Source organism: Podarcis tiliguerta (assembly GCF_965153285.1).
Source record: "Podarcis tiliguerta genome assembly, chromosome: 8".
NCBI classification, from domain to species: domain Eukaryota; kingdom Metazoa; phylum Chordata; class Lepidosauria; order Squamata; family Lacertidae; genus Podarcis; species Podarcis tiliguerta.
Genome location: NC_139541.1, coordinates 41,262,642 through 41,289,989, shown reverse-complemented (window position 1 = coordinate 41,289,989; position 27,348 = coordinate 41,262,642). Strand labels below are relative to the sequence as shown.

Sequence of the window (27,348 nt, the reverse complement as noted above, 5' to 3'; positions counted from 1 at the left end):
CTCGTGTGGCTCTTTGCTGGGGATCTTCTCTTGTAGGATGTCACAGGTAGCACTATTTTCTGAATCCTCCATCTTTGTATTTGCTTTGACCATTACAGTCATACCTCGGGTTAAATGTGCTTCAGGTTGAGCATTTTCAAGTTACGCTCTGCAGCGACCTGGAAGTAATGGAACGCGTTGCTTCCGTGTTTCACCGCTCACGCATGCGCAGACGCTCAAAATGACATCACGCGCATGTGCGGAAGCGGCAAAATGTGACCCCCGCACACACAGACACGTCTTACATTCTACTCAGGATGCAAATGGGGCTCCAGAACGGATCCCGTTCGCATCCAGAGGTACCATTGTAATGTCATCAGGGCTGGTGCTGCTGTCCAGAAGTGACATGAGGCAGGAATGGCACAGCAAGACTTTTATAAGCCGAGGCTTTTCTGCAGGGGAGGTATTGGGACTCTGCTTCAGGCAGGCCAGAAGTGGCTCACATCCATGTCACATTGCATGGTGGTCCTTTTTTTAATGATGGGAAGAATCATTTTTGCCTCCCCCTCCCCACCACAGCAGTTTCACAATTAGCTTTTCCTACCTTCTTGCTCCTTAATACTTTATTTTGTTCCTTTATAAAAATGCTTTCCTTCTTCCTCTCCTCCTCCTCCTCTAAAAGTTTTGCATTCTAGTTATGCATTAGGTTGTGCAAAGGTGACAAAGTGTGACATGAGACTGTTGGAGGCTGTTGCAAGAGCATCTCCACAGGCTGATGTTGCCTTTCAGGTCTATTTGCCAGTGGACCCATATTCTTAAAGTCTTTGAAAGCAGGTCTCTCTGTGGATTTAGTCACAGAGTCCTCTGGGTGGAGGTTAGATTTTTTAATTATTATTATTTTAAAGAAAGCATTTTTTTTCTGGGTCCAGGCACTTCCAATGAAATTCCAGTCGGAATTCTCCTAAGAGAATTTGGGGCTGTGTGTGTGTGCGTGTTTGTAAGAACAGAGAGAGGAGAGGCTCTGCTGAATAGAGGGCCACTTAAAGAAAATGCTAATGACTTAAAATGTTATTCCTTCTGTGTTTTAGAAGCAAAATTAAAGCAGTGCAGGTTCCCTGCCTGTGCCTCATCTCCAGTCACTCCTGAGAAATTCCCAGAGGCTCCCCTGGGCTCCCCTCTTTTAAGAGCATGGACCTGGAACCACTTACAGGAGAGGTTTAATAAGAGGCAAAATGTGTTTTTTATTTAGTATTTGGTTGCGTGAAAGAGATGGATTCTCTCTGGCTGCCTCCTGATGCAAGAAGGCTCAGTCATCTGTGTACACACAGGGGCTGCAGCAACCAAAGAGCCCCTTCGCCGCCTGCCTTCTCGGCCACTTACGTTCTTCTGGCCAAGATGAAATGGTTTCATTTGCAGAATCGATCAGCAGATCTAGCAAACTTATTTTTTGTCGGAATCACTGATAATTGACTTCTTATCGGATGTAAAGGGGCTGGGGACCAGAGTGTCACAGGTTGCATCTCTTCTTCAGGAAGGAGGGGTGGGAGGGCTGTTCACACGGTGGCAGAGAGCGATATGGTGCAATTGAATGTGTTTGTAGGTTTCCACCTAGGCACTGCATGAAAATTAGTGGCCAAGAAAATGGCCAGCATCCGATAAGGATTGGCAGCTTTCCTAAATGCCTCCCTGTTGGTTGCAATTAGGCTGGTGCAAGACTCGGAGTTCCTTTCAAAGACTCAAGTTTATGACTTTGTGGTGTGAGATGGTGCCAGCCCTGCCGCCTGTTTTCACTATTCAGTGTTGAGGAAACATATTACATCTGTCTTTGATCCCAAGATCTGGATTGCCAAAACTGATGGCCACAATTAAAGACAGTCCTGTTGAAAACCTGACCTCTGTCTGCTCTCAACTTCATGTAAACTTTTCAATATGGCTGTAATTTGGTATTAAATTACCCCCTGCTTTATTGCTTTCTAGCACAGCTCTGTCCTGTTGCTTTTTAAAGATATAAAGGCTAACATGAAAGAAAAATGGCAGCGTATCTGCATAATTATGTAATTATATACTTGTTTTCCTACACTTTGAGAGCCTTTTGTGTAGTTTATGCCTCTTCAGAGAAACAGTAATAGTTGGGGAGAATTATTTCTCTGCCTTTTCGGGGCCTGCACGGCATCAGGATGAGTCGCCCCCGTTAACAACTGTGACACTGCCTTGACGGGCTTGGGTGTGATTCATTTGCTTGGGAGGGAGATCGCTAAATGTGCCTCTTTGCTCATTTCACCAGCCTTTAACGGCCCCAGCCTTTCATGGCTTTCAATCTTATGCTTCAGGGCAGGGGGGGGGGGAACCCATCACCATAAAGAGAATGGGTGAGCACCAAATCACCAGTTTTGCTTTTCAAGGGCCTAAGCATTTTTGCCTCATCCTGTAACCTGCCCCAAATAGTGCTCAGGTCTCTCATCTGGCTGTACAGAATCAAATTTTGTCTCTCCTTAAATACTCATATTTGTGCAGTGTGCCTTCTTGCTGTTTTGTTGACCATGCTGTGGCATCCTTCCTTCCATGACTATTGAGTTTCCTCTCCCCTTTTTTTAAAAAATCAGCATGTGTGTGTAGGAAAGGTGGGTATGAACATTTCCACCTCCTCTCCCATCGCTACTCAATCAACAGAATCTCTTTGTTCTGACTTCCTTTTGTTTGAAAGAGACAAATGTGTGATTTTCCAGTAAGCAGTGAAATACAGGATTGTGAATGTGTGAGCGTGACATTTTCAAGTGGGTAACAGCAATAAAAGGCAACCTGTGATTTGCTTCCTGAATCCCATGGCAGAGAAACTGTTTCTTTCTGATGCACAGTTAAGTCAAGAAAGTGGAGAGAATTCCAATGCCAGGCACAAATGGATGGCAATTTTCTGTTTACTTCTGAGAGCTTTGGACACCCCAGTGGACAAAGTAATTGACAAAGGCTTGTCCAAGGAAGATAAAATAGGCTGTGTCCACACAGCATTTTATTCCAGAATCATAAATGCCAGCTCCTAGGGGCCAAATCACTTCCCCCCAATATTTTTTTGAGGGGTGTTTGGCTCCGTCTACTGGCTCCTTGTGACATCATGTGCACAATGTCAGGACATCACACCGGCCCCCCTCAATCATCCTGAGAAGCTGGCGCCTCTGTCCAGAATAAATGGAGACGGAGAACTTGGTTGCTTTTTTTTCTACATAGTTCATACACAATCTAGATCTATTACATATTTTTGCCCCTCAAATGTGCTTTTTGAGAAATTGGTTTCATTCCAAAAAAAGAACTGCAGTGTATCCATTTGAAACCAGATAGCGGTGGTCCTGGGCAGTGGTATAGCATGGGTTGCCAGCTCCTGGGGCTGTGCCGAGGGGGTGTGGGAGGGAGGGAAACAGACGGAGTACACATGCACATTCAACTGCCTGTGTCACCCAGGAGATCACAGCCACAGAGGTAAGAAAAGAAGGGTCATTCCATTGTTCGGAGAGGTCACTTCCTGGTTCACATGAAGAAGCAGTTTTCATTGGAGCCCAGCAAAGTAAGTGTGTTGAAAAATTTAGCCCCTAACAATTTTGTGCCCGGGGCAGCCACCCCGTGCCCCCATGCTACACCACTGGTCCTGGCAATGGGGATGGGGCGTATCTGTACTTGCCCACCAATGATGTGGTGGTGGGTGTACACCAAGATCACATCACCACATGAACAGGCCACATGACACAACACTTTGCCACTGCAGATGTTAAGATTCGCTGCTGGTCTCTAAGGCGCCTCTTCCTCCTTCTCTCCTGGACCCTTTCTTATTTCTACTGCAACAGAATAACTCAGCCCACCCTCTGGATTTTTATCACTAGTACTTTATCTTTGTGGACAGACAAGAGGTATATGGGATCATATAAAATGGTAGGACAGGTATCAAGAAGCAAAGTGTAACAGATAAGTTGAATAATACATTTATCTCCGTTTTTGAGATCAAGGTAAGTTATGATTCTCCCAGGAGAGTGAAATACTGAATGAGTTATTTTGGATTGGTACTTATTAAATTTCATATTATCAACAGCATGACACAATGCTAGGTGCAATAACATGTTTAATTTCTGAGATTTTGAGCAGGGAGTTTTTGCAGTAAGAGGGAGATATTTTTATTTGAACAATTCTCAAAGTCTATTGAGCTGCAGTTTGGGCCACAAGAAGCAGGTCCAGTTGCTTTTCTGACTAGCCTGGTTTTGCCTCCTCTAACAGGAGAACTCAGGCGGAATGCCTTTCACAGACCCACCCGTCACCTGTGGGCCTTCACTTGAGGAAGCTGCGTGATGCTGTACAAGAAGAAGAGCTCCCCAGGGCTCAGTCATTGTTCTGGGGCACCAGTGAATTGGACCCAAGTTGACGGATTGGGCCTCCTCTAGTTACCATCGCCAAACTCTTCTATATTGTGAGCTCAAGCAAGAAAAGGAGCCTTGGAACTGGCAGGTCCAAGAAGCTCATCAGGGGAACCAAACTAGGGTTGCCATATTTCAAAAAGTAAAAACCAGGGCACCCTGGAAGTTGTTGAACTTATTTTAGACAACCCCCAAAGTTGTTGAGCCAAAAAACCCGCAATTTTTCGGTTGACTTGCCTAAGATCCAAGACAAAGCACCGCCTTTCGGAAATTCCCCCCGGACGTCAATTCTGCCTTTGAAATCCCAGTAATGTCCAGAAAAACCTGGACGTATGGCAGCGCTAGACCAAACACTCCAAACATTCCTTTCCCCACAAGCCAGTTACAGGCTTAAGAGTCCCGCATGCCTCTCTGGCTCTCTGGTAAGGTTGTGGTTGCTCCAGAGAGGAAGCCACTAGTGGGTGCTGCAGGTCTGTCCCCGCCAGCCTGCAAAAGCAGGAGGCTTGGAGGGTGGGAGGGCTGAGCTCTCTTTTTGTCAGTAAGGCAGGAAACAAAGACCCTGTGCCTGTCTTGGGGAGCAAAGCACTCAGGAGGAGAATGTACAGCATGAGGAATGTTGGATCTGATTTTAAATGGAACAGTTTTGTCATTCTGGCTGGCGCTGAGTGCATTTCGTCCGTGCATGTGTGCATTTTGTTGTTGATTTCACAAATCCTTATTTCACACAGAGATGTTGTGCATGAGAATATAAGGCCGTGATAACATATGAAAGCAAATTATATTTTCTGGAATTAAAAAAAAAATTGTCTTCTAAATTTTTTGTCCACGACAAAGGAACACCTCGTGTTCTTGGCTGGTGTGAATTTCATACATTAGATGGAGCCCCTTTGATATTTAGAGAATGATTTTTGACACTTTAATAAGGGAATCTCCTCATCCATCATTTGCCATTCTCGTCTGTCCAAGCACCATCGTAAATTTCAGCCTCCTCCATATTCAGAGCTTGTATAAATAAAAAGCCATTGTGATCTGGGAGAACCGAGAATTTCCCTTTTCCTGTTTCTCTGCCCATTAGGAAGGTTTTCTTGTGTGTGCCTCAAACTCCCATAAGACAAATAAGTACCGTGCGAAAGAAGAAGCCCCCTTTTGTGCTCCGTGCAAGCCTCATTTGGGGGCTGCTCTGTCATCGGCAGAGAAGCCTCTTCTCCATTACAGCCTGCTCTTATTACCAGCCCTCTCTCCCAGTCCTTTCCTACGCTATTTTAGGGATTATGCAGCTTCTCTGAGATACTCTGAAATTAATCAAGGCAAGCAAAATCTCCTGCCATGTTATCCGTCACTGGAAGAGAGGTGAGAGTGGATTTTGCAATCCAGGAGGCAGTTTTGGAGGTCGTGTCTGTCCAGTAATCACTAACCCCCCTGTTCCCAAAATGAAGCAACCTTTCGTCAGAGGCTCAAAAGCAAAAATTTTGACCTAGCAGAGACTGTGTTCCAAGCAGAACGCCAGACTCTTCATTGGCATTCAGAGCTGGACAACATATGATGCTGGCTACTTTACCTCCTTTTGAAACACTCCCCCAGCTGCACCTGGATAGGGAAGGCTTCTGTGCAGTGAGAAGAGACGCAAAATCTGCAGGGATGCTTCCCCCCACCCCCACCTCCCAGCCAGATTTATATTTCAATCTCTTCCCCAATCAAGCCCTGCACATAATTTCCCCCAATAAGTTAGTCTGCATAGTATGGCTGGCAGACACTTAGTGTGATTGCAAATAATAAAAGCAGATTATCCACAGAGTTGGTTGAGTGACAATTCTGACTTGCCTTGACCCAGTGCCCAGGGAGATAAGAATTAATCTTATAAACCTCTGCACACTTCTCCTTCTGATCTCTGAACAACATGGCGGGGTTGCATTAGCCCCCCTTTGTCCTCAGCTCAGTGACATTAAAACGCAGGGGACAGACTAGGCACTGTACTATCACTCAGGCTTGGTCTAGGGCAGTGCGGAAAAGCACCCATTTGTGATGGAGGTTCTCGGCTCCATTGGCACTCAACAAACTGTTCTTAGCTTTGGCCCCGAAGCCAGGATGCCTCAGAATAATGGTGGTCTGTGTGGCATCCTAAAGAATTGCCAGCAGTCATTGTGTGACAGTGGCAAAGTGGCAAAGTAGAAAGGAAAGGTGGAGAGAGGTCACCCTCCCCCAGCCATGCAAGAAACACAGTCTAAGAAGCCTCCGAGAGGTCTTGTCAATCATGGCTTTGCAATAAATAATATAGAACATGCAGAAGCCGCAATTTCCCTCAGAACTCATTTGGCCTATAAACCATATATTTCCAGTAGGCTGTCCATTGTGTATGAAGAGCAATCTGGTATGCTAAAGCACACACATACATACACACACTCCATATAAAATGCATACACCCAAATAAGCAGCTCAGAACAAACAATGACCTTCCCTTTTATTTGATTCCCATTGTATGAAAGCAAACAAAAGTTATTCTGTTGCCACCAATTTTTTCACCTGATTATGTGGTAAAGATCTCCATAGCGGAATCAGAGGTGGGGCATGCAGAACTGGCAAGGAGGTTTACCATGCAGTTGGGCAGAGCTGCATGGGAAGCCGGTGGCACCCAAGATGCCATTTGGATAGCGAAGCATTTTAGCTGCCATAAAGGCATGGGACTGGCCTTGACAAGGAGAACTGGGCTATGATAGTGTCACTTAGCCATTCTGCTTCGTGAGCCACACTCCCCTATCGCCACAATTCCGTTTATTGCATCTTCTGAAAAGGATGTTCTCTGCTGACAAGCCGAACTGAAGGTTCTGTGCAATGTGACCCATGTGACAACAAAGGTCTTAAGGTGCTCAAATATTGCAACCACAGAATCATATAATTGTAGTGCTGGAAGGTACACCAAGGGGCATCTAGTCCAACCCCTGGGATGCAGGAATCCTGCCCATAACAGTCCCAGGATGGGGTCAAACCACCACAAATGTTAAGTTGGCATCTCCTGACTTCAGTCTGGTTTTCTTTGTTAAGGCTCTATGGGGGTGCAGGGCAGCAAGTTAAAACAAACAAAATGGAGGAAGGGCAAGTGCAGCTGAGCTGAAGGAGTAAACAATGATTCTGAGCACCGTGGAAGAGCAGGCACATTCCTTCCCTTCTGAGGTAGAGCTGCTTCTGTTTGAGATCCCTAACCCAGGCAGCATCAGTCAAGTATTTTGGTCTCCTTAAAACTGCTTCTTTCACCCACTTGTGTTAATACAGACATTAAGTCTAATAGTATCTACTTAGCATAAACAAGAAGATAAAAATGATTTCTGTGATTGAAATGTTTGTTATTTAGCATTAGGCGTCTTCATACTCTCGTATGTTTTGCATTTTAATCCACTCTATGCTTGGTTTTGGGATTGATAGATTAGTTTTAATCCCCTGTCTAATAGTGGAGGGCTGGTGAGATTTATTAAACAGGCAGGGCTTGGCTCCTGGATTTAAGAGGGCTCCTCATTATGCATCTACTTCACTCATGCATATTGCATTGGGGGATCCACCCGTGTCTCTCCTTGTCCTCAGAAGCACTTTGGAGAGGCCCATTAGCCGTGAGGGCCTTCACTTAGTCGGGCCTCCAAGGGTAGGAAGCATCTCATTTATAAATGAGGGAAATCCGGATTGCACCTGAGCGATACCAATATCTGAAGGAAGGATTCTCATTGTTAATGCACCCTATTAAACATCTCTTAAAACCATTGTGGACATTTTACAGTTGGGCTCTTTCTATTTGGGTAGAAGCATTGGGTCACAAAATGAATGTGACACACACAAATAATTGATGCAGAAAGAGTCGAGGGCAGGGAGAGAGATCACATTATCTTGTAAAAGAGGAGAATCTGATTAGAAAACACATATAAAGTAGGCTTTTAATTTTTCTTCTTTCCAAAGCCTTAATGTATCATTGGCTCTGATGACTGGCTATAATTTAGTGCATTCCGAGAATGTTTCCCTTAGAACAGGGACTGCACATGTTGGCAGCTGTTTCCATTTAGGAGTTTCTCTATCTACTAGACAGCCAATACAGGAAGTGGGACAGGAAGTGACTTAAAGAAGTGGTGCCTCCTAGTGGTGGATGACACCCACATCAGTGTACAACCTACTCTTGCCACACCACTAGAGCTTTTGTGTGTTGGGGGTGGAGGAAAGCTGCTTGAGGATATTTTACACTTCCAGAACCTCTGTCTGCAAGCATCCCTCAGTGTTTGGCTGAAGGGAAGGGATCCTGTGTTCTTAACATTCTTTTCTACTTTGCAGGGATGACTCCCAGCTTTAAATATATGAAATATAAACAAAAACTATATATAGTGATAGTTATATTAAAATTAGGCAGTGAAGCCCCCATTCCCTGCTAATTTAACCAGTCAGTGGTTCTTCCGTCAGAACTTGGCAAAAAGACAAAGAAATGGGACAAGCGCTATTTAGAGTAATTAAAAGCAAAAAGGCAACCAAGAATAAAATCCCCTGAGAGAAGGTCTTTCTCTTTAATGCTTTGTAGTGCTGAAAATAGCTCAGTTTCTTCAACTTTCTTTCATGACAGATCCGAAAGCATTTCTAAGTGTACCTAATTCTAAGTTGCACCATTCTAAATACATACACCAGCCTTTTTCAACCTGGTGCCCTCCACATGATTTGCACTATGATTCCCAGGCAGGGCTGATGGGAGCGATAGTCCAAAGCACCCTGAAGGCTGGATTCACTTGTAAGCTATCTCTATTATTGAATAATTTTATTTACAAATTACTTTCACTGGAGAAGAGGGAGATAAGTGTGAACAACACCCCCCCCCCCCGAGAGGATGGGATAATTCAGTTCAGGATTTTTGGGGAGTGAATTTTACAAAGATATGAAACCTGGTCAGTTGATCATAATTCAGCACCTCTCCACTTAGACATAATAAAAATAAACCTCACTATGAATCTATGAATCATCTGGGAAGGGGTTCAAGGCTGTGCTAAGACCACCTGAGCACATAAACACAAAGATCCCATTAATATTGAACTCTACGACTAACGTTACACTTGATTTCTGTTGTTTATTTAATTCCATTTATGAATCACTTCCTGTAAAACATCTCAAAGTGATTTAATAAAAAAAATCACACACGCACAAATATGCATATGTTTAAATTGTTGATGTTTCTGTATTATATATAATTTCATATATAATTATTATGTATTATATAACTTCCTATATAAAAACAATTTCAAATCCCGGAGAGACTGGGGAGGAATTAAAAATTATACAGTAGAAACAGGAAGTAATAGCGGTGTGTCGGGGTGTGTGTGTGTGCTGTTTGCTCCTAGAGAGTGGCTGAGAATGTTTTCTGATCCAAATGGAGCTTCCAAATTAAAATGAGGATGCCTGACTCTCACCAAATATATGTATATCCAAAAGGAATTGGACTTTTATCTAGGCTTTGACTTTCAAAGCTCTTACTGATGTGTTTGTATTGTAAAACTGGGTTTTTTAATCTGTATATCACCTTCTGGTATTTCATACACAGAGCTGTAGCTACTGGGGGGTGGGGGAGCCGGGGTTTTTTGCCCCAAGTGAAGCTTCCAGAGGAGCGCCATTGCAGCTCCCAGCCTCTGTGTGCATTTGCAAATGCGCATGGGGTGGGTGTGCCAACCTGGGTCTTTGACCCAGGTGAAATAAAGCCTATTTTTGCCCCTGTTATACAAATAGGAAGGAAGGAAATAGTTGCTTGCCTCTTCTGTCAGGGAGAACATGCTTCCAAACTGGGACGGTATTTATGAACATAGGCTTAACTTTCTGAAAACTATAGATGTTGGGAAATTCCATCAGAAACAGGAGCTAAGCTGAAATTCACATGTTTTTCAGAAGCCAAGAACAGAAATCGTGCAAGAGAATGCAAGCAGTATAATTCCTTTATTTAGTCTCCAAACGCTATGTAAATAATTAAGTTATTTTCTGCATTGTTTTTGATGCTTCCCTTCCATTGAAATGCACTGAAATTGATTATAGTACATAATTAAGTACGTTTATTTCAGCCAGAGTGGATAGTGAGACGAATGATGCAGGTTTCAGCAGAAGCCACACTGGAGTGGAACAGGAACAGCGTCTGATAAAAGCAGGACAAGACAGAAATCACGGCCTTCTTACATCCCTACTGCACGTGCAGCATCCAGTTCCTGGCGTTTTATCATGGACTTTCCTACACAGGAATGCAAAACATGATTCTCTGGAGCAGAAACACAGGTTGGATGCCAGATTTGGAGAGGCAACAGCACAGCGCTTGCCTCCTTGCTGCTTCTGTTTGAGTTCACCATGCCACAAAGCTAAACCAGAAGTTGTGGGACCTTTATTTGCAATGGTATGTGTTATTTTTAAACAGGTTGAGGGCTTATTTCTCTGCCATGGACAACCAGGAATTGTGACATGCCCACTCTGAATCTCACGTGCGGTGCTCTGCCTTTCTGGTCTAGGCGTAGTCCAGAACAGCTGGTTTTCAGAACTCTCTGCCTTGCAGGATTTCTTGGGTGTTCACTATCTCATTCTCACATTCAGGGCTAGCAAAATGACCTACAGTGTGTTTGTGCTGCTCTTAATGGGAGCTAGAGATGCTTCACATCTGGAATGTTCCTGGTCCAGTTGTAGCAAAATGGGATAGTTGTTCCATTAAAAAAAACAAACCCCACTTCCCAGGATCTGTTTTGTGCCTCTCATTCATCACCCCAGGTGTAGCAAAATGATGTACGGTGCATCTTGGCAGCCTCCGGTGATGTATGACTTCTTCACAAGCCTTTGGACCAGCAGCGGGTGCAGTTTCCACCCTGAGCAGTGTGGTGGCAGCATTTCCACAGAGACCTGTGAAAAAATGCTCCCGAATGTTTCTCACACTGAGGCTTTCATCTTGAAAATTAAATGATCAATTACGAAAAGAAAAGAATTGGGGTTTGGTGTGTGTGTGTGTGTGTGTGTGTACCTCTTATGCAAACTGTTTTGAGCAAGGGAAGTTCTGGACCTTTATTAGTTATTTTGGGCGTCTTCTCCCTCTCCCAGAACTGGGCAATGGGCATTTTGGAAATGAAGTTTCATCAGTGAATAAGATTAAATATTGCAACCGCAGCCTGTCCAGGCCCAGGATAGCTAAGCAGAAGCAGGTGGTGGTGGAGGAACCGACTCAGGAAGGCAGCTGTGCCTGATGATTGAAGAAAGGTTTGTCTCATTAGCTCTCATGTTCAAAATCCTCCTGGTGAGAAGTTGGCCAAAGTGGCCCACTTTCACGTTTCCCCATCAGATCGATGATTGGAATTAGCAACAAATCCAAGTGACTCGGTTGTGATTATTGGCAAACGCAACACACATTCTCATACAACGTCAGAGAAACTGGCCAGAAATGGGAGATGGGAATTGGACAGGTCAGAATGATCTTGCTCAGCAGCTTAAAAATCATGAAGCAAAACTGGGGTGGGATGTGGGGAGAAACCATGGAAGTGAAAATCTACTCTTGGGTTCGACAGACAAATGCGCTCCCCGGCCAGATTGTCACCAGGTTAAGGTCAATAGAGGTCTGAAGTGGAAGCTTTGATGTGTTTGCTGTGAAGAATGACAGCGTGTTGGTCTGGGGCAGGTCTTGCCCAGTGAATTTCCCAGGCTGAGCCTCTAGCCAAGGCCAGGGCTTCCACTCGAGTCTCCTGCAGAGCTGAAATATTCTACGGCATCCCTGCGCATCACCAAAGGCTCCGTACTGCTAGAGCTGCCTTTCTTTCCCTCCTTTGATTATTTCCCAAAGAGCGGTCTTCCTCTGCCAGGTTGGGCTTCTTCCCTGCTTTCCTAACCTAATTCTGGAATCAGATCCAGCTCCCCACTGGTGACTCCTTGCTCTGCTCATCAGCTGAGATTAGGCACTATTTCAGATTTGCTGCAGCACTGGCAATATACTCCAAATTGCAGATCCATAGCTGCCTCTGCCTCTTTTTCTTCTCTTTAAGAGGAAGGCAATCATCGTTAGGGCTTGACTCCTAGAAATAAAATCAAAGTGCTGATAATACTTTTGAACTGACATTTTCAATGGGTGTTGATAATGAAAACCTTTCAGCACCAAGAGGTATCATAATTGATGGCCTGTAATTAATATTTGAAAGGCACGATGGGTGATAGGCAGGTGTGTGCATATACAAAAAACCTGCATAATTGGGATGTTGTTTCCATGGTATGCAAATATTATGCATGTTGTTTGGGTTGGGGGGGTGCTGTGTGTGCAGCAGGGGGATTTCTCTTTAGTCTGTAAACATGCAATGTGAAAGGAAAAGAAATGTGACCATGAGGGGAAAACCCTGGCAGGTACTGAGAGCCCCCCCCCCCCCGTCTCCATGGAGGTGCCTTCCTTGCTTTCACTTTCTTTTCAGATCACCATGTTGGTACAAAATGAGCCAGGAGAGGCAAGAATTCTAATGAGGTTTTAAAAGAAACCAAACTGTCCCCTTTTATCGCTTCTGATTTGCAGAGGCACAGAGTCAGGCCTGGGGAATCCTTTAAGATGTATTTATAATCATAAAAAGGGACTTATTTGGACTTTTAACGGAAAAAGGGAAAGAAGGGAAATTATACAAAGGGCAAAGCAGAGAGCTGTCTCTGAAGGGCAGTTATTGCTTGCCCTTGCGCGGAGAAAAAGGCTCCCTCAATGGGATTACGTCCCCTCTCATAACCTATCAGTCGTCTGATCAGAAATTCATAATACAGGCCATCTATTTCTCAGCCCAGCGAGGGCTGCATGATTGAATTTAAATAGGCAAATGCCAGACTTGGGCTCTGACATTCTCCTTGCCTCTCTCAATCTTTCTTTTTTCGCCTGCCCTCCCAATCATCATGTCCTCTCTCCCCCCCCCCCACCCCATTTCTCTCTCTCTCTCTTTTCTTCCCTTTTCTCTACTTCTCTGTGCACCACCATTTTATATTAGGCATGAACTAGCATGATGAGAAGTTATCAGGAAATGGAGGATAGATGGGGGGAGAGGCAGGCAGGCAGGCAGGCAGGCAAGAAGGGAGGGAGGGAGGGGGCCAGGCACACACACACACACACACACACACACACACACCACGGAGGCTGAGAGAATTGGATGGCAGAAAATTGTAAATTGTTGCTGTCATGCTCTCCCTGGGACAGTAAAATCTGTTTTTAAAGGCCCTCTTCTTCCTCCACCACCTCCCCCCTCAATTATTTTTTTTCCACTATCACCCCCTCACCAAAGAGGAAATATTTCAAGATAAATTATCCAGGTGGTTGCCTTACTAAATCAGCAGAATGGCCACGAGAAAGAGCCGCTCTGTGTTCGCTTTTGCTTTACATCTCAGAGAAGGGGAAGCCAAATGCACCCGAGGCATTTAATTTGCCCGGAAAACTTTCCTGAGAGAGGCTACAAAGGAGGAGGCATCTTGTCCTGCAGCCTCTAGTGGGATGGTGATACCCACATTAGTGCTTCGGTGGTGATTGAAGCGGGAAGGAAGATTCAATGCAGACAGAGACCCTCCTCTATGCCAGCCACAAGCACATGAGCTGGACTGCAGTGGATAGTTGGAAAACCCAGAGATGCTAGTTGGGGCAAAAGAATGGAAAGTCCTTTCTGCTCGTCTGCAGTGCGTACGGTCCCCACCCCCACCCCCGTTTTTAAGAAATGGAAACAAGGAACAATATGCTTGACCAGGTTAGTTGTGTGGGAATATATGCAGGGCAGTGGGAACTGCAGTCCAAAGTAGTTTAATGGGGTGTTGATGGAGTCGTTGGATGAAGAAAGGTTCCCCAGGAGATCCCCTACCATGAAGGGGAGATGCAGCAACACACAGCTAAGGAGGCCTCGTTGTGCCCTGCCTCCTCTTTGTCCATTCAAGAAGGACCCAACTGAGGTCCTGCAGTGGAGCAGGGAGCCATCATCTTAGCAGATTTCACTGCAGGTGCTGGCCTGCAGTGTGCTTCACACAATGTGCCTCCCCCATCCCTGAGCTCAGTTGGCAGGAAAGACCTTCCTGAAGCCCCTGGGGTACTGCTTAGATTGAGGTGGGGGCATTGTGGAGCTCCCTGCAAAAAAAAACAATAATTCCCGTTGAAATAGGGAAAGTGGACTCCATTAGGAAGAGCCTTCTGTTTTCCCACAGTTGCCATGGACTTCAGTCTCATGAAATAAAAAGAAGGGAGGCCAACCCATGTTTCTCTGTGCTAAGAAGACACCTAGGTAGATATTATTACTGCTAGCCGAGGGCGTGTGATGAAGAAGCCTTTCCTTTTCCTCGCTGCCACAGTAGGGGGAAAACAAAGGCTGAGCGGAAAACAACTCAGAAATGAGTTTTGTGTGTGACATGCGGAGAACAGCTTAATAACCTCACCTTTTGATCATCACTAATTTCCACTCTCCGGGCTAAAGAGATCAGGCTGTTCTGCATTAATAAAGAGGTGACCTGTTGGATGCTGGCGCATGTCTGACAGGGTTTGCGCGTCCTCATAATCAAACCTCCCAAGGAGAGAGCGAAAGAGAAAGAGTTTGAAGGGAGGGACTCCGTGGGTTGCTCACACATTTCCCACTACAACAGAGGTTGGATTTCAGCCCCCCACCGGCTGTTGTTAAGTGTCCGTTTGGGGGATGGTGGTTATGGGGGTTTGATTTTCAAGGAGGCTCTTTGCAAAGTCTGTTCATCCTGGGATGCCAGAGAGGCGAGATTAGATCCTGGAACAAAGGACTGATTCCATCTCTTTGACATCTCTCTGTCTTCGACGGCAGTCACCATCACATTGTCCCCTGCAGGACAACTGGGACCTTGACGTGAAGGCTCTGGACATAGCCCAGGCACTGTCCTTCCTGTGTCACCCACCACCAGGCAACCTGCAGGCCATGGAAAGCTCTAGTTTGACCTCTAATGCTCTCTGGCACCGGAAGGCTGCAGTGCAGAGGCTTCAGTGTCGAATCCCAGCAAGATCAGTGACCTTGGGAGCCAATAGGATCCCATATTACCTGCTGCCTCTAGTCTCTCTGCTCTGTGCAGACTGGGCTACTTTCGCCTGCCTTGAGACATTGCCTGAACCGGCCTCCCTCCCACCGTCATCACCCCAACTTAGCACTTCTAGGGGCTTTGAAATGCATGCATGCATTGGCCATGTGTCAAGCTGGGAGGCAAAGGGCCAACACAGAGCATTGGGTTGCAGACTGTCAGTGTCCTGTTCTATCAACATGTGGCAACAGCAGCCTGGTCTGCCTGGGAGTCTGACTTGAGAAATGCCACAGATGTTTTGCGGGACCAGTTAAAAACATATACATGGGATGCAGCCCAGAACCAAATGGAAATGAAACCCATCACCACAACAACCCAGAACATCCTGTAGATGGCAGAAATCCAACATATGTTGTAGCAGGACGTGTTTGAGAAACCCACCACTCCTCACTTCAAAGCAGGAGTTCAGACCCTTATGAAAGCCGCGTCAACCAGAATCTGATAGCAGCGGAGGGCTGGGTTTTTATTATTAAGTTCACAATGGAAGTTTGGTGCCAAGCATTTTATTGGATAAAATTGACGGTTGGTCTTAAAACATCTACCCTCTGTGTTCTGTTTTAGTCAAATTGACTTTCCTAAAAAAATTATACATCAGTGAAATCAGAGTTGGACATGACTGTCCAGATGTGGCTTTCAAGCTGAATTCTGAGCACAATACTGCAGGCTGCCTGATGAGCCAAATTAGCTACAGTCACCATTCTCATGGCATGGTGTGGCTCATGCATTTGGGCCTTGGTTCTCTCTTTCTCTCTGCCCTGAGACAGATTTCTCACTTTAGCAGCAAAGGATGGGAAAATTTTGAAATGCCACTTTTGCCATTGATGGCAATGTGGAAGTAAAATATTCCACTCTCAGCTCGTTTAAAACCCCGACCCTCATTTTCACATACTTTCCGAAATGCTTTGTAAGTAGATTGACAGGACACCAGAAATTGAACTGGGTTTGTGTGTTGTGCGCTCTCAAATGAAGCCCCTCCCATTATGAGACAAAAGGCCCTAGGTTCAGCGAGCTGTAAGTTCATTAAAGAAATTGAATTATACAACAAAGCTGGCTGGGTAAAATGTATTATTTCCTGTTTCTGGTTTCTCCCCCACTTTGCCTTATTTTGTTAGTTTTCCCCCCCTTTGTTTGCAAGAGGTATTTTGAATGAAAACACATGCTTTATTTTACAGAAATACAGCGGACAGCCATTTTCTTTCTTTCTTTTAAAAAATATTTTATTAGTTGTATATAAGAACAACATATAATCAAATAAACAAGGTACTGAACTGAGACCCTCACAGGCCAGGAAAAGAAGGTGGAGGTGTCACAGATGCCACACTCAGGCCCAGCCTGAAAAACCCTCTAGTGCTTCCCACAAGATTGGCTCATTCCTCTGTAGCAAGGAGAGCTCACATGCCATTAAGAAGGTCTGTTTGCTGCCTTAAAAGCTTTGTGTTCTGGTCTCTTAAGTGTCAACTGTGAATCTTCTCCTATGCATCCTAGGGTGGAGACAAACACCTCAGGAGAGCCAAAGGCACATCTAGCCAAACACTCAGTTTTCAGTGGCTGACCATTTGCTGCAATAGGAAGCCCCCAAGCAGATCAGCAAATGGCAGTCCATGGGCCAAATCCGACCCACCAGGAGCATTGTCTAGTCGCCAGCTGGGAGGCAAGAGGTACATCCTGAGAGAGCAATAGATCATATTTGTTGCACTGACATTTAGGTGTGCAACCTGCCGACTGTTACGTGGAGCTGAGCAAGTTCTGGTTCTCATGCCTCACCTGCCAAGGAACTCTGGGCCCAGACCCTTCAATGAGATGGATGGGTGAGCCACTGGAGGCAGGATTGTAGTACCCTTGAAGGAGCAGCATTATTTTCATGTCTAAGTTATGACGCCTTATTAGAGCAAGGAGATTTCATTAGCGTGACCATAATTGTGTCTCCAGAGGGCCTCTTTAAACCTTGCTTTCCATGGCTTGTAAATGGACATTAAACATTCACTTTAGCATGCCCAGGTTGCAGCGAGAAGACGGGGGGGGCAGTGTGCTTTCCTTTGGGATATGCAGGCCCTCTCCCCTGCCTCGAGAGGTGCCTCCTGCTGCCACAATCCCTTGCAAGGTGATGCTGGGCATGAAGCTGCAGGGTGTTGCTTCAGGGTACCAAAGAGCCCTGCACTCCCAAGTGACCGCTCAGGTGTCTGGAAGATGCCAGCATTTGGTCCAGGAGACTTTAGACCAGCCTCCCCTAACGAGGTGCCCTCCAGATCTTTTGGACTACAACTAACATCAGCCCCAGCCAGCAGGCTCATATGGTGCTCCAACCTGATGGGAGCTGCAGTCCAACACAGCTGGAGGGCACCAGGGTGGGGAAGGCTGCCTTAGTGCAAGAGCATCCAATGGAACAGGACCATCACACCCCAGATTCCCTGGGATCTTTCTGACGTGGAAGCGAGAGACCTTTGATTTATTTTTCATGCTGTTCGGGCTCTAGAGGCATTCTGGGTTTCCCTGATACATTGTGCTCACAGAGGTGCTGGTTCTTTGCAAGAGGTTTCCCAGTGGTGGTGCAACCACCAGCCTTGCTGTCCCAGAAACTGTCGAATGAAATTTTTATTACAGCATTATGAGGCATTTTCTCTTTGCATCTTTAAGCTGCTCTATCGTTCTCACTTTTCCATGCACTGGGTCCAAAGAGCTGTGGGTTGCGTGAGGACATTTTGGCTCCCCCTTCCCACCCGCTGTCGCCACTTGAAATGCATTCTGAGGCTCAAGGGGCCTTCTGGAATGATGTGAGGGTGGGGGACCGGGGTGAAAGTAAACAAACAAACAAACAACCCATCATGCACTCAGCCCAGCATGGCCCAGCATATGCCAGCCACTATTTTAAAACCATTATTGCTATTATGACTTTTCTTGCCCCAGTCGAAGCGCACAGGAGCCCTTTCCTAACTAAAGTGTGGCAGCAGCATTTGGAGCAGAGGAAGGGGGGTGAAAAGAGGGAGGCACATCTGAGTGGGCATCATGGACCCAAGATGTCCCCTGTGGGGGCAAGGAAGGTGACAACATGCCCTCCCTGTGAAATCATGAATATGAGTCTCACCTTCTACCTGCCCACCTATTATTATTATTATTATTATTATTATTATTATTATTATTATTCCCCGCCCATCCAGCTGGGTTTCCCCAGCTACTCTGGGCAGCTTACAGCACACTAAAAATTGTAAAACATCAGATATAAACAAATTTCCTGATACAGGGATGCCTTCAGATGTCTTCTAAAAGTCAGGTTTATTTCCTTGACATCTGGTAGGTGGGCGTTCCACAAGGCAGGTGCCACTACTGAGAAGATCCTCTGCCTGGTTCCCTGTAACCTCACTTCTCACAGTGAGGGAACCACCAGAAGGCCCTCGGCGCTGGACCTCAGTGTCCAGGCTGAACGGTGGGGGTGGAGACGCTCCTTCAGGTATATTGGACCGAGGCCGTTTAGGGCTTTAAAGGTCAACACCAACACTTTGAATTGTGCTCGGAAACGTACTGGGAGCCTCTTATGCCAGGCAGGCAAGGCCTCTGCCTCCTGAAAGCCGCTTTATTAGAGGGGGGGGGGAACAAAACCTCAGAATCGTTTTGTGAGATTTCACTCTGAGCAGTGGTTTAATCAGGTGTACACCACCAAGGACTATTTTATTCTCATCTTGTTTTTGCTTTGGAGAGACCAAATATCTTCCCTGCCATCGTGGTTGGTTTGTTTTTTTTTTTTTTTTAATGTTTTCCCCTCATTTTTATGTTTGTAATGGGAAAGTGTTATTTTTCTAAACTAGATTTTTATTTCTGAAAACAGCTCCAATGGTAAACATCCTATTAACCCAGCATGTTTTAATGTGTGGCATCTTAATAGAAGGACAGCAGAGAGAGAACAAATCTAACATTATATTTTTTTAAGCAAGCAAGCAAACAAACAAACACACCCTGCCCAGTTATTTATCATCACCAAATCTTTCCCCACGTCGGGAAGGCAAAGCTGTCTCTTTAATAATGCAAAGGGATAGTAAATTTCAAGCTGAGGATGGGCTGTAGGAAGGAGCCCCTTTTCCGCCCTGCCCCTAATGTCAGTGGAGTGGCTGAGGAACACACCTGATTAGTTCTAACAGGCTGCTTAGCATTGGGTCACCTCTGTGGCTCCATCTCTCCCCAGCAGGGTCACTCGTCTCCAGGCTATATTTGGGGAGGGGGAGGCAGGGGGCGGGCAGTGTGTTCCCAGCGCCTCTCGCATCTCGGCTTTCTCTGCTGCTTCCATAGCAGTTTATTTTTATTTGCGATGCGCTCCCTCCCTCCCTCCGGATCCTGCTCTCCACTCTGCATAAATCGCTGGGAAGGGAGCACCCCCTCCGCCCAGGCAAGAGTGAATTAAAGCAGGAACTGTGTGTTGTGTCACCAGGGCCTTTTGATCCGGATTTCTTTTTGGCACAGAAAGCGTTTAAATTAATTTCCTGCCCGTGTGTGTGTGTGTGTTCTGCACCATTCTGCTGAATTGCCAAGGCCAGTTTGTGCTACCAGGATACCCGGGCTGGGTTGCAGGCAGGGTGGTGGCAGGCTGTGTTTACGCACACAACGCCCAAACTACGAGCCCAGCCAGCCTCGTGCGGCCGCCCCACACAAGTGGATCAAATCCAGTAGCTCCCACCTGCCTGTTCCTCCAAACGGGAAGCCTCTGGTGGCAAGGCTGCTGCGCCCAGCCTCGCCTTTACGGTGTTTTGCCTGGCTCGCAGCCTGGATGCTGCCTGTTACAGGGGGACCCTTCCCAGTGGGAAGGGTCGCGTCAGCCAAAGCAAAAAGTCAAGGCCCGGCTGCTCTTGGGCTCTTCTTTCCCTCCAGGGCTCCGGGTCTGGTCCCTGATGTGGGAACCCCAGTAGCTGGTGGGGCGCTTTCCCCCTCTGGGCTTGGAGAGCCGTAACTGCTGCTGTGGGCCTGGGCAGGAGAGCCCTTTGTTTCCCCTAGCTTAACCCTTTGCAAGCCACCCACATTGCCGCCTCCTCCTCGCATTTAACTCTATCTCTGCCAGCCCATCGCGGGCGGAAAAGCTTCCCGGTAGAGCTCCGGGTGCAGTCGCATGTCCCACAAGGTGTGTGTGTGGGGGGGGGAGATTCGCCATTTGGGCTGCCCCAGAAAACAGAGGGTTGGCCTGACCCTCTGCCCACTCCCATTGGTGTTGGGGGAGAGTCCTGCTTTGAACTCCCCCCTCCCCAGCCACAGGACTCTCCAAGCAAACCTCGAGGACGCTTGCTTGGGTTGCTGCGCGCAGCAGCTCTACAAATGCCTGCCAGGCCGAGAGCGGCTGCTACGGATGCCAGGGCAGGGAGCTCTGCTGCCAGCCAGCCAATGCCTGTCCCTCCCAAGCCGGCAGCAGCAATCAATGGCCTGCCTTTTTCCCTGCCATAAGCCAGGCAGCCCAGCGCTCTTCCTTCCCACTTCCGAGGATGTGTTTTGTGACTGCGGAAGCTAACATATGACCGGGACATTTGCCCTTCGTCAAACACCCTTCGCTGGCAGAGAAACTGGCCAGACGGCAGCCAGGAGTGTCTCAAGCACCAGCCCCAGCCCCGGGAAGCCTGGAGCGCACGCACACTGGTGTGTGTGTTGCATGATGCACAATGAGCATCTTCCCACTGTGGGGCCGACACTTGGGGGGGGGGAGGCGGAATCGAGGCTTTGGGTTCTTTTCTTCTTGCCAAGCCTGAAGCTGCGTGACCCTCCCCGCCTTCTCTCACCCCCCTCACCCTCCCGCCGTAGACTTGGTGGCGATGAAGCAGCCGAGGCTGCTGCTGCGGCTGTTGCCTGGCCATGGAGAGGGGTCCCTTGCGCGTGGGTCTGTTTATTTGTTTGTCCTCCTCCCCATGCCCCCCAGCCCCGCTTCCCCCTCCCCGCCGCCACCGAGCTGGAGGGGGAGGAGGAGGAGGAGGAGGGGAGCCCACGCCAGCCCCGCAGGACGACAGCTCTCCCACTTGCTCCACGATCGACCACCGACCTCTCTTAAGAGGAGCAGCAGCCGCAGCCGCAGCAGCAGCGTGACCGGCCGGCCGAGGTAAGGCAGCGGCGGCGGCAGCAGCCGCGAGAGGGGGCGCCTCCGCCTCCTCCGCTCATCGGCTGGGCCTGATGTGAATATGCAAATAGGCGGCCTGCCCGACACGTGTCTGCCCGCCCCTCCCTCTCCCCCCCCCCCCGCAGGGTCCTCGGCTCAGCCATGCTCGGCTCAGGGCGCTACTGCCTTGCAAAGCCGGAGCGGCAAGCGGGTGTTTGTTTGTTTATTCGCTCATTTGCATGTTGGAGTGCGGGGAGGCGGAGGTGTGAGGGCCCGTGAGATGACAGGAGAATCATGCGACAAATTAAATGTGATGGTGCTGGTGATCCCTCCTGGGTGAGGATCTGATGCAGAGGAGGCGGCTCCCCCCCTCTTTTTAATACCCCCCTTCGCTGTTGATTGAGGTGGGGGTGGTTTGGCATCTTTTTTTATTGTGATGATGACGATGATTTCAGCCCTCCTCTGGAGGGAAAGGTGGTCACTTTGAAAATGCCAGGTGGGGAGAAAGTTGAGGCACTTGGCACCCCGAGAATTACATTGCCACCTCCCCCACCCTCTTGATTGCCCTGCATTTCTTGTTCATGAATTAGGGGTGCTTGGATTCTCCAAGAAATAAAACTAAGCCTGTTCCATTTTTTAGAGGAGGAGGCAGCTTTTATTTCGCAGGGTGCCTGTTTTTTGCTCATTGACATCCCCTGAAATTCTGTTTTGTTCCTTTTGCTACTTTCTTCAGCTACGTTTTAAGAAAAGGCCGTTCGCAAAGCAGATCCTGGAGCAGCCGTGGGGATCGGGCGCTTCTCAGTGGCTGGGTCTGAATTCTGGTTTGAGCGAGCGCACGCTCTGAGCCTCTTCTTCTGAGCCTCCAGGCTGTTTTACTTGCAAAAGGGGGAACAAGGCAAGGAAGCAGCGATTATGAGCAGAATTAAATAGGAGGAAATGGGAGGAATGGAGCTGGAAGAGTAAATTTTTTTTTCTCTGTAGCAGATTTCGGAGCTTCTAACAGAATCCCGATTCTTCCTCCCTTTTCCTGCCTGTCTTCCTGATGAAACTTCCTTGCCTGGTGTGCCCCCTCCCTAATCTATTTTAAAGCCACGCAAGAGACCCGGAGAACCCTTCTCACTGCTGTCTCCTTTGGAGGATTCAAACCCCCCCCCCCCACACTTTAAAAAAGGAAAATACCAGTCCCAACTGAACTCCTGGTTCTTGGATAAATTAAAAGCAAGAATGGCTGACTAACCATCAGTGAAGGGAACAGAAATGAAAAGAAAATACCACCTTTTGTGGAAGTAAAAGAGGGACCAGTGCACATGCCGAAAACCCCTCACCAGCCTAATTTTTCTGACCCTAAAACTAATAATTGCTACTTCTCTGCCTGCACGACCACGCCATGTTCTCCCCTGTGCCTTCTTGACACAACCACCTATTTCTTGCGTTCCTGATCAGCCTTGCCTTGCCTCCCATGCTCAAGGTCTGGGTGGCGGGGGATGCATTCCCCCTCAGGTGGCTTCTATCTCATGTGCCACCATGTTGATTTCTGGGTTCCACCATGGCTTAAGCGTGGTACTTGAAGGGCCTGTCAGGGCAGGCCAAAGAGCAGGCCGGCAGAGCATTGAGCCAGCTTAGCTGTTGCAGCAGTTGCCTCTGGTGCTAAGGGCTCTCCCTTCGGTGCACCTGGGGGGTGCTGTGCACGGACCGCATCCTGCTTTCCCCAGGCCTGGCTCTTGTGTGCCAAAAAAGAAGAAAGGCAGGGATAAGGTCTGTTGTTATTGATCAGCCCAAGGGGATCATTAGGCCTCGGTTACCATCTACAAATCAGGAGCCTGGTGTCTCCTGCCTGGGCACTCATTGCCAATTTGTTCCTATTAGATGGCCGAGCCCGGAGGTGTCTGATGATGAGCAGATTGGGTCTTTATCTCGGCAGCGGCAAGGCTGGAGAGGAGGCCAGCAAACATTGAGGCAGCGCAGCCCTTGCAGATTTGGGGTCTGTGATTTGTTGGACTTGCTGAGGATGGCAGCTTCTTTGCCTACATTGGGAAGGGAATTTCTGGGCCAAATCTAGTTCCATCTATGTCTCCCCAATAAATATGATGGGAATTAAAGAGAAACCATTAACGAAGCCACTGTGTGTTAATAATATGTGGTTTATTTCCCAGTGAAATAAAATATATTTTATGATACAAAGATATTCTTGTTAAGGCCCTTTGTCAGCATTTTCAGACCCCTTGACTTGGAATCCATTTGGCCCCCAGACTGTGCAGGCTGTTTAAATCCACTGGAGGACAGTCCCAACTGCTCCTAGACATGAATGATGCAAAGGAAATTATTTCAAATAATCTATTTTTTAAAAAACAGTAACACTGATTTTTATATATAAACATATATAGTCCTAGAATTCTCACTTTGTTTTGTCCAGTATTAATGAGTCCAGGCTCAATTGCATTTCACCCTCAGTCTGTGATTTTTTTCTGTATTGTGCAAAGATGCAAATGGGAAAGCGAAGTTCTCTAGGATGTCATTTTTGGGGACTTTGAACAGGGAGGAAAGGAACGGCAGCCCCTTGTAGCAGTATTTTTTGGTGGTGGGTGATTTCTGTGATCAGCCATGTCTCCCTTGCAAGGTGGTTCTTCAGCGCAGTTCCAGTGCGTGTTCCACACTTTTGTCTGTCGCAGCTGCCTTTTTGGGTTTTACTGAGCTTTTCATTCAGAAGAGTTTGTTGAGGGCTTTAACCGACTCGGCCAGGATTTGAGTCTCAGAAGAATTTGCATGCCTACACCTTGAATCTCTTACCTGAGCTCCCCAAAGAGACATTTCTACCTTTGATTGGCACATTACCTCATCTGCCCCAAAGCAGATGGGATTTTCAAGCTTGTGAAAAGTGTATTCACCCAAAGACTTGAATTGTAGAGAAAATTATAATTTTATCCGTTGGTTAGAAAGCACGCTAATATAATCTCCGACTCCATTTTGGTTGTAAGCCAAATTTGGAGGATGAAGAAGAACATTCTAAGTGCTTATGTGTTTTTGCCTTGTCTTTTAGGAGCGCACATTCTCCCCCATTTAATTTCTAGAGAGAAATTATCCTCCTCATTTAATAACCTCATAATTGTATCTTTTGCTCAGTGATCAAGTACATCTCTTTGGTGCCTGTGACTTATAGTAGAAAAATAGGTTTGATTTATCATAGGCTAACATAACATCCAGCTTGCTTTGATCTGTATGTTGCATGGATCAAAATCAATTGGCATGTACTCGGAGGGTTTTTCTCTCTCTTAAGATTGCATTAATTTATATGTGCATATTTATATACTCTTCTAATGCTAGAGTGTATATTTCAGTTATCATTTTTTATTAGCAGAATATTTCATTTAAAGAAAACATTGTTAAAAACTACAGTTCAGTTAACTATGACTAAAGTTCCTTAAATGCAATTCATAAAGATCCATCGCTGTCTGATGCATAATCTAGGATTTGCCTGAGAGTTCCTATGAAAACCTTTGCAGATTAAATATAAACAACCAACCAACCAACCAACCAAACAAACAAACAAACGCATAAAGTATGAAGACGAGGCTTAGCCAGGGCATTTACATGCCACAGATTTAGTATTTCAGGTTCATGTCAGCTTTCTGTTTTAACAGAGAGACTGTTGCATTGTTTTTTCTGCTACTGTTTTAAATATGACAAATCATCCTCCCTGTTTATATATCTCTCTGTCTATCATTTGGGTTTAGGGTGAATTTCACATGTGAAATTTCTCCATGTAACATCTGATATGTTCTCAGCATGCTGGGGAAGGGTGGGGGGGGGATCCTTTTTAGATTAATGGTCAGTGTCTCATACACACAAATTTGTGTTAGGATGCTACAGAGAAGGTGCGAATTACTGACAAGATCTGGAATAATTCCTAATGCTGTAGAAGGGTTCATTTTCTCCTCCACATGATGGATGAGGCATAAGAAGTGCTTTTCTGAGATCATTAATGCGCATCATTCTCTTAAGTGTTATTAAAGTCCGTCTGTCTGAAGCTGCAGGAACAATATCTTTCCCCTCATTTCGCCTGCTGTGTTTTTTTTTAAAAAAAAGAATAAATCACCCTCTACCTATAGATGCTGCCTTTTTGTAAATTCATTGTCAAAGGGTTATTTATTTCATAACGGTGCACACTTTCCAGAGCTACATTTCCCCTACCTTCTTTTTAAAATATTTGATTGCTGCTTGTGAGTCCACATGTAATTTCAAGAGTACATGATTCCTAACCTTTACAATCGCAACACCAGCCCCTGAAAAGCAAGCTTGTTAGGCTCTTTCCTTGAAGGTATTGTTCTAAGAGAGCACTCGCATTCTGCACTATATCTGGGCAAAGCAGCCCTCCTCTTAATTTTGGTTTGAATGTGGCAGGCTGTGGTGTGCGAGGCAAAGAAGAAGGAAACGGCAACTCGCTGGCAGGGACAGTTGTGCTGATAGTAACCCCACCGCACTTTAAATGTGTTCGCTGCCCCTCCAGAGAAAGTATTGGCATGTTTCTGAGCTGTGGTCCAGCTGGGGGCAAGGCAAGGAGGTCACAGACAGGTAGAGGCCAGGTGCCACCATCCAGTCTCGTATTTGGAAACAGAAATCATTCTTCTTTTTGAAATATCTTCTTTCAGCCATTTTAATTCCACATATTTAAAAAACTTTGGCCCTTTACTGGGGGGGGGGGGGCTGGAAATGCAGAACGGAGCCATGGTGTAGGTGGGGGCAGGGTGGTGGTGGTGGTATCAGTAAGGCCAGCAGGGAAGAGGAGGGGTGTATGCCAGGTACTGATTGCAGATGGATCATATTAAATCAAAAGCAATTTTAGCCAAACAGGAGAATTCACTTTAAAGCTTTTTTAACCTTCCTTAAGAGCCAATTTTCCCCCCTCAAAGCCCTGAGATAATAAAATACAATATAATTTATGGAGCGCTTTCCGTGGGTCTACATTCCTAACTCTCTCCCTCTTTTTCTTTTACTGTAAGATAAAACATACCCAACCACTGGGATGGCAATCAAGACAAAACAAAATGCAGCTGATCATAAAGTCGTTTCAAAATGCCACACTCCTTTTGAAAGAGGCTTACCTGGAAAGGGTCCCCGATACACTTTTAATAGAATTTTAAAAAGTTCGAAACACAGCTGGGCAAAAGCCACAGCTGGGCTCTTGAACATTTAATTTGAGATTTGAATAATTCTCCAGATTGAGCTAGAATCATGAACGCCATATAAAAAGGCCACTCCCCACCCCCATTCCTAAATTACATTATTCCACAGATGTGCAAATACTTCAGAGGGAAAAATTACATTGATCAGATTTTAATACCCCCCATGTCACCCTTCAGTCAAAGGAGGGAAAAACTCCCCCCAGCCCTTTTCGTCTTCAGAAAGGTGCTAGATTATAAACATCTGAAGGAAATGAAAGGGGGGGTAGCCAGTCCGCCCCCAAATTCTTTCCAGATTTTCATTCCTTTCGCCAGAAGCCTTCTGTTCTCAGAGATGAGGGAGGGTTGGGGGGGATGAGACTGTTTCCTATTTAAGACTGAAAATCAAATACATTGATTATAGAGGTTACTAATTTTGATTTGGCTAATTTTGAGGGCCTTGGACCTGCACCCACAAGGGCCAGGGGGGCTTTCTGGGAATAGGAGCGACCCCCTTTCTTTGGGTCTGTATTTTCCTGAGAGTTTGGGAGCCCTGGCAGGCACAACCAGAGCCATGAGTTCAGAGCAAACACGTGTCTTCAAACTTCTTGGCAAAAAAGAAGGTTTGGCGGCCAATTTTTGATTCTTTACAGGAGACAATGAGGAGCAGATAAACCATGTGTATCAAAGCAGAAGCTTTGCCTCA

General features: G+C 46.5%; 1 protein-coding gene across 1 annotated transcript in view; it reads right to left on the bottom strand.

The window, feature by feature from the left end:
- The window catches only part of NQO1 (NAD(P)H quinone dehydrogenase 1), a 177,468-nt gene extending 151,260 nt beyond the window's left edge, over positions 1-26,208 (bottom strand). Inside the window, exon 1 of the mRNA XM_083452570.1 lies at positions 26,205-26,208. The gene's annotated coding sequence lies outside the window, so the exon portion shown is untranslated. The remainder of the gene's footprint in view (positions 1-26,204) is intronic.
- Between the last annotated feature and the right edge of the window lie 1,140 nt (positions 26,209-27,348).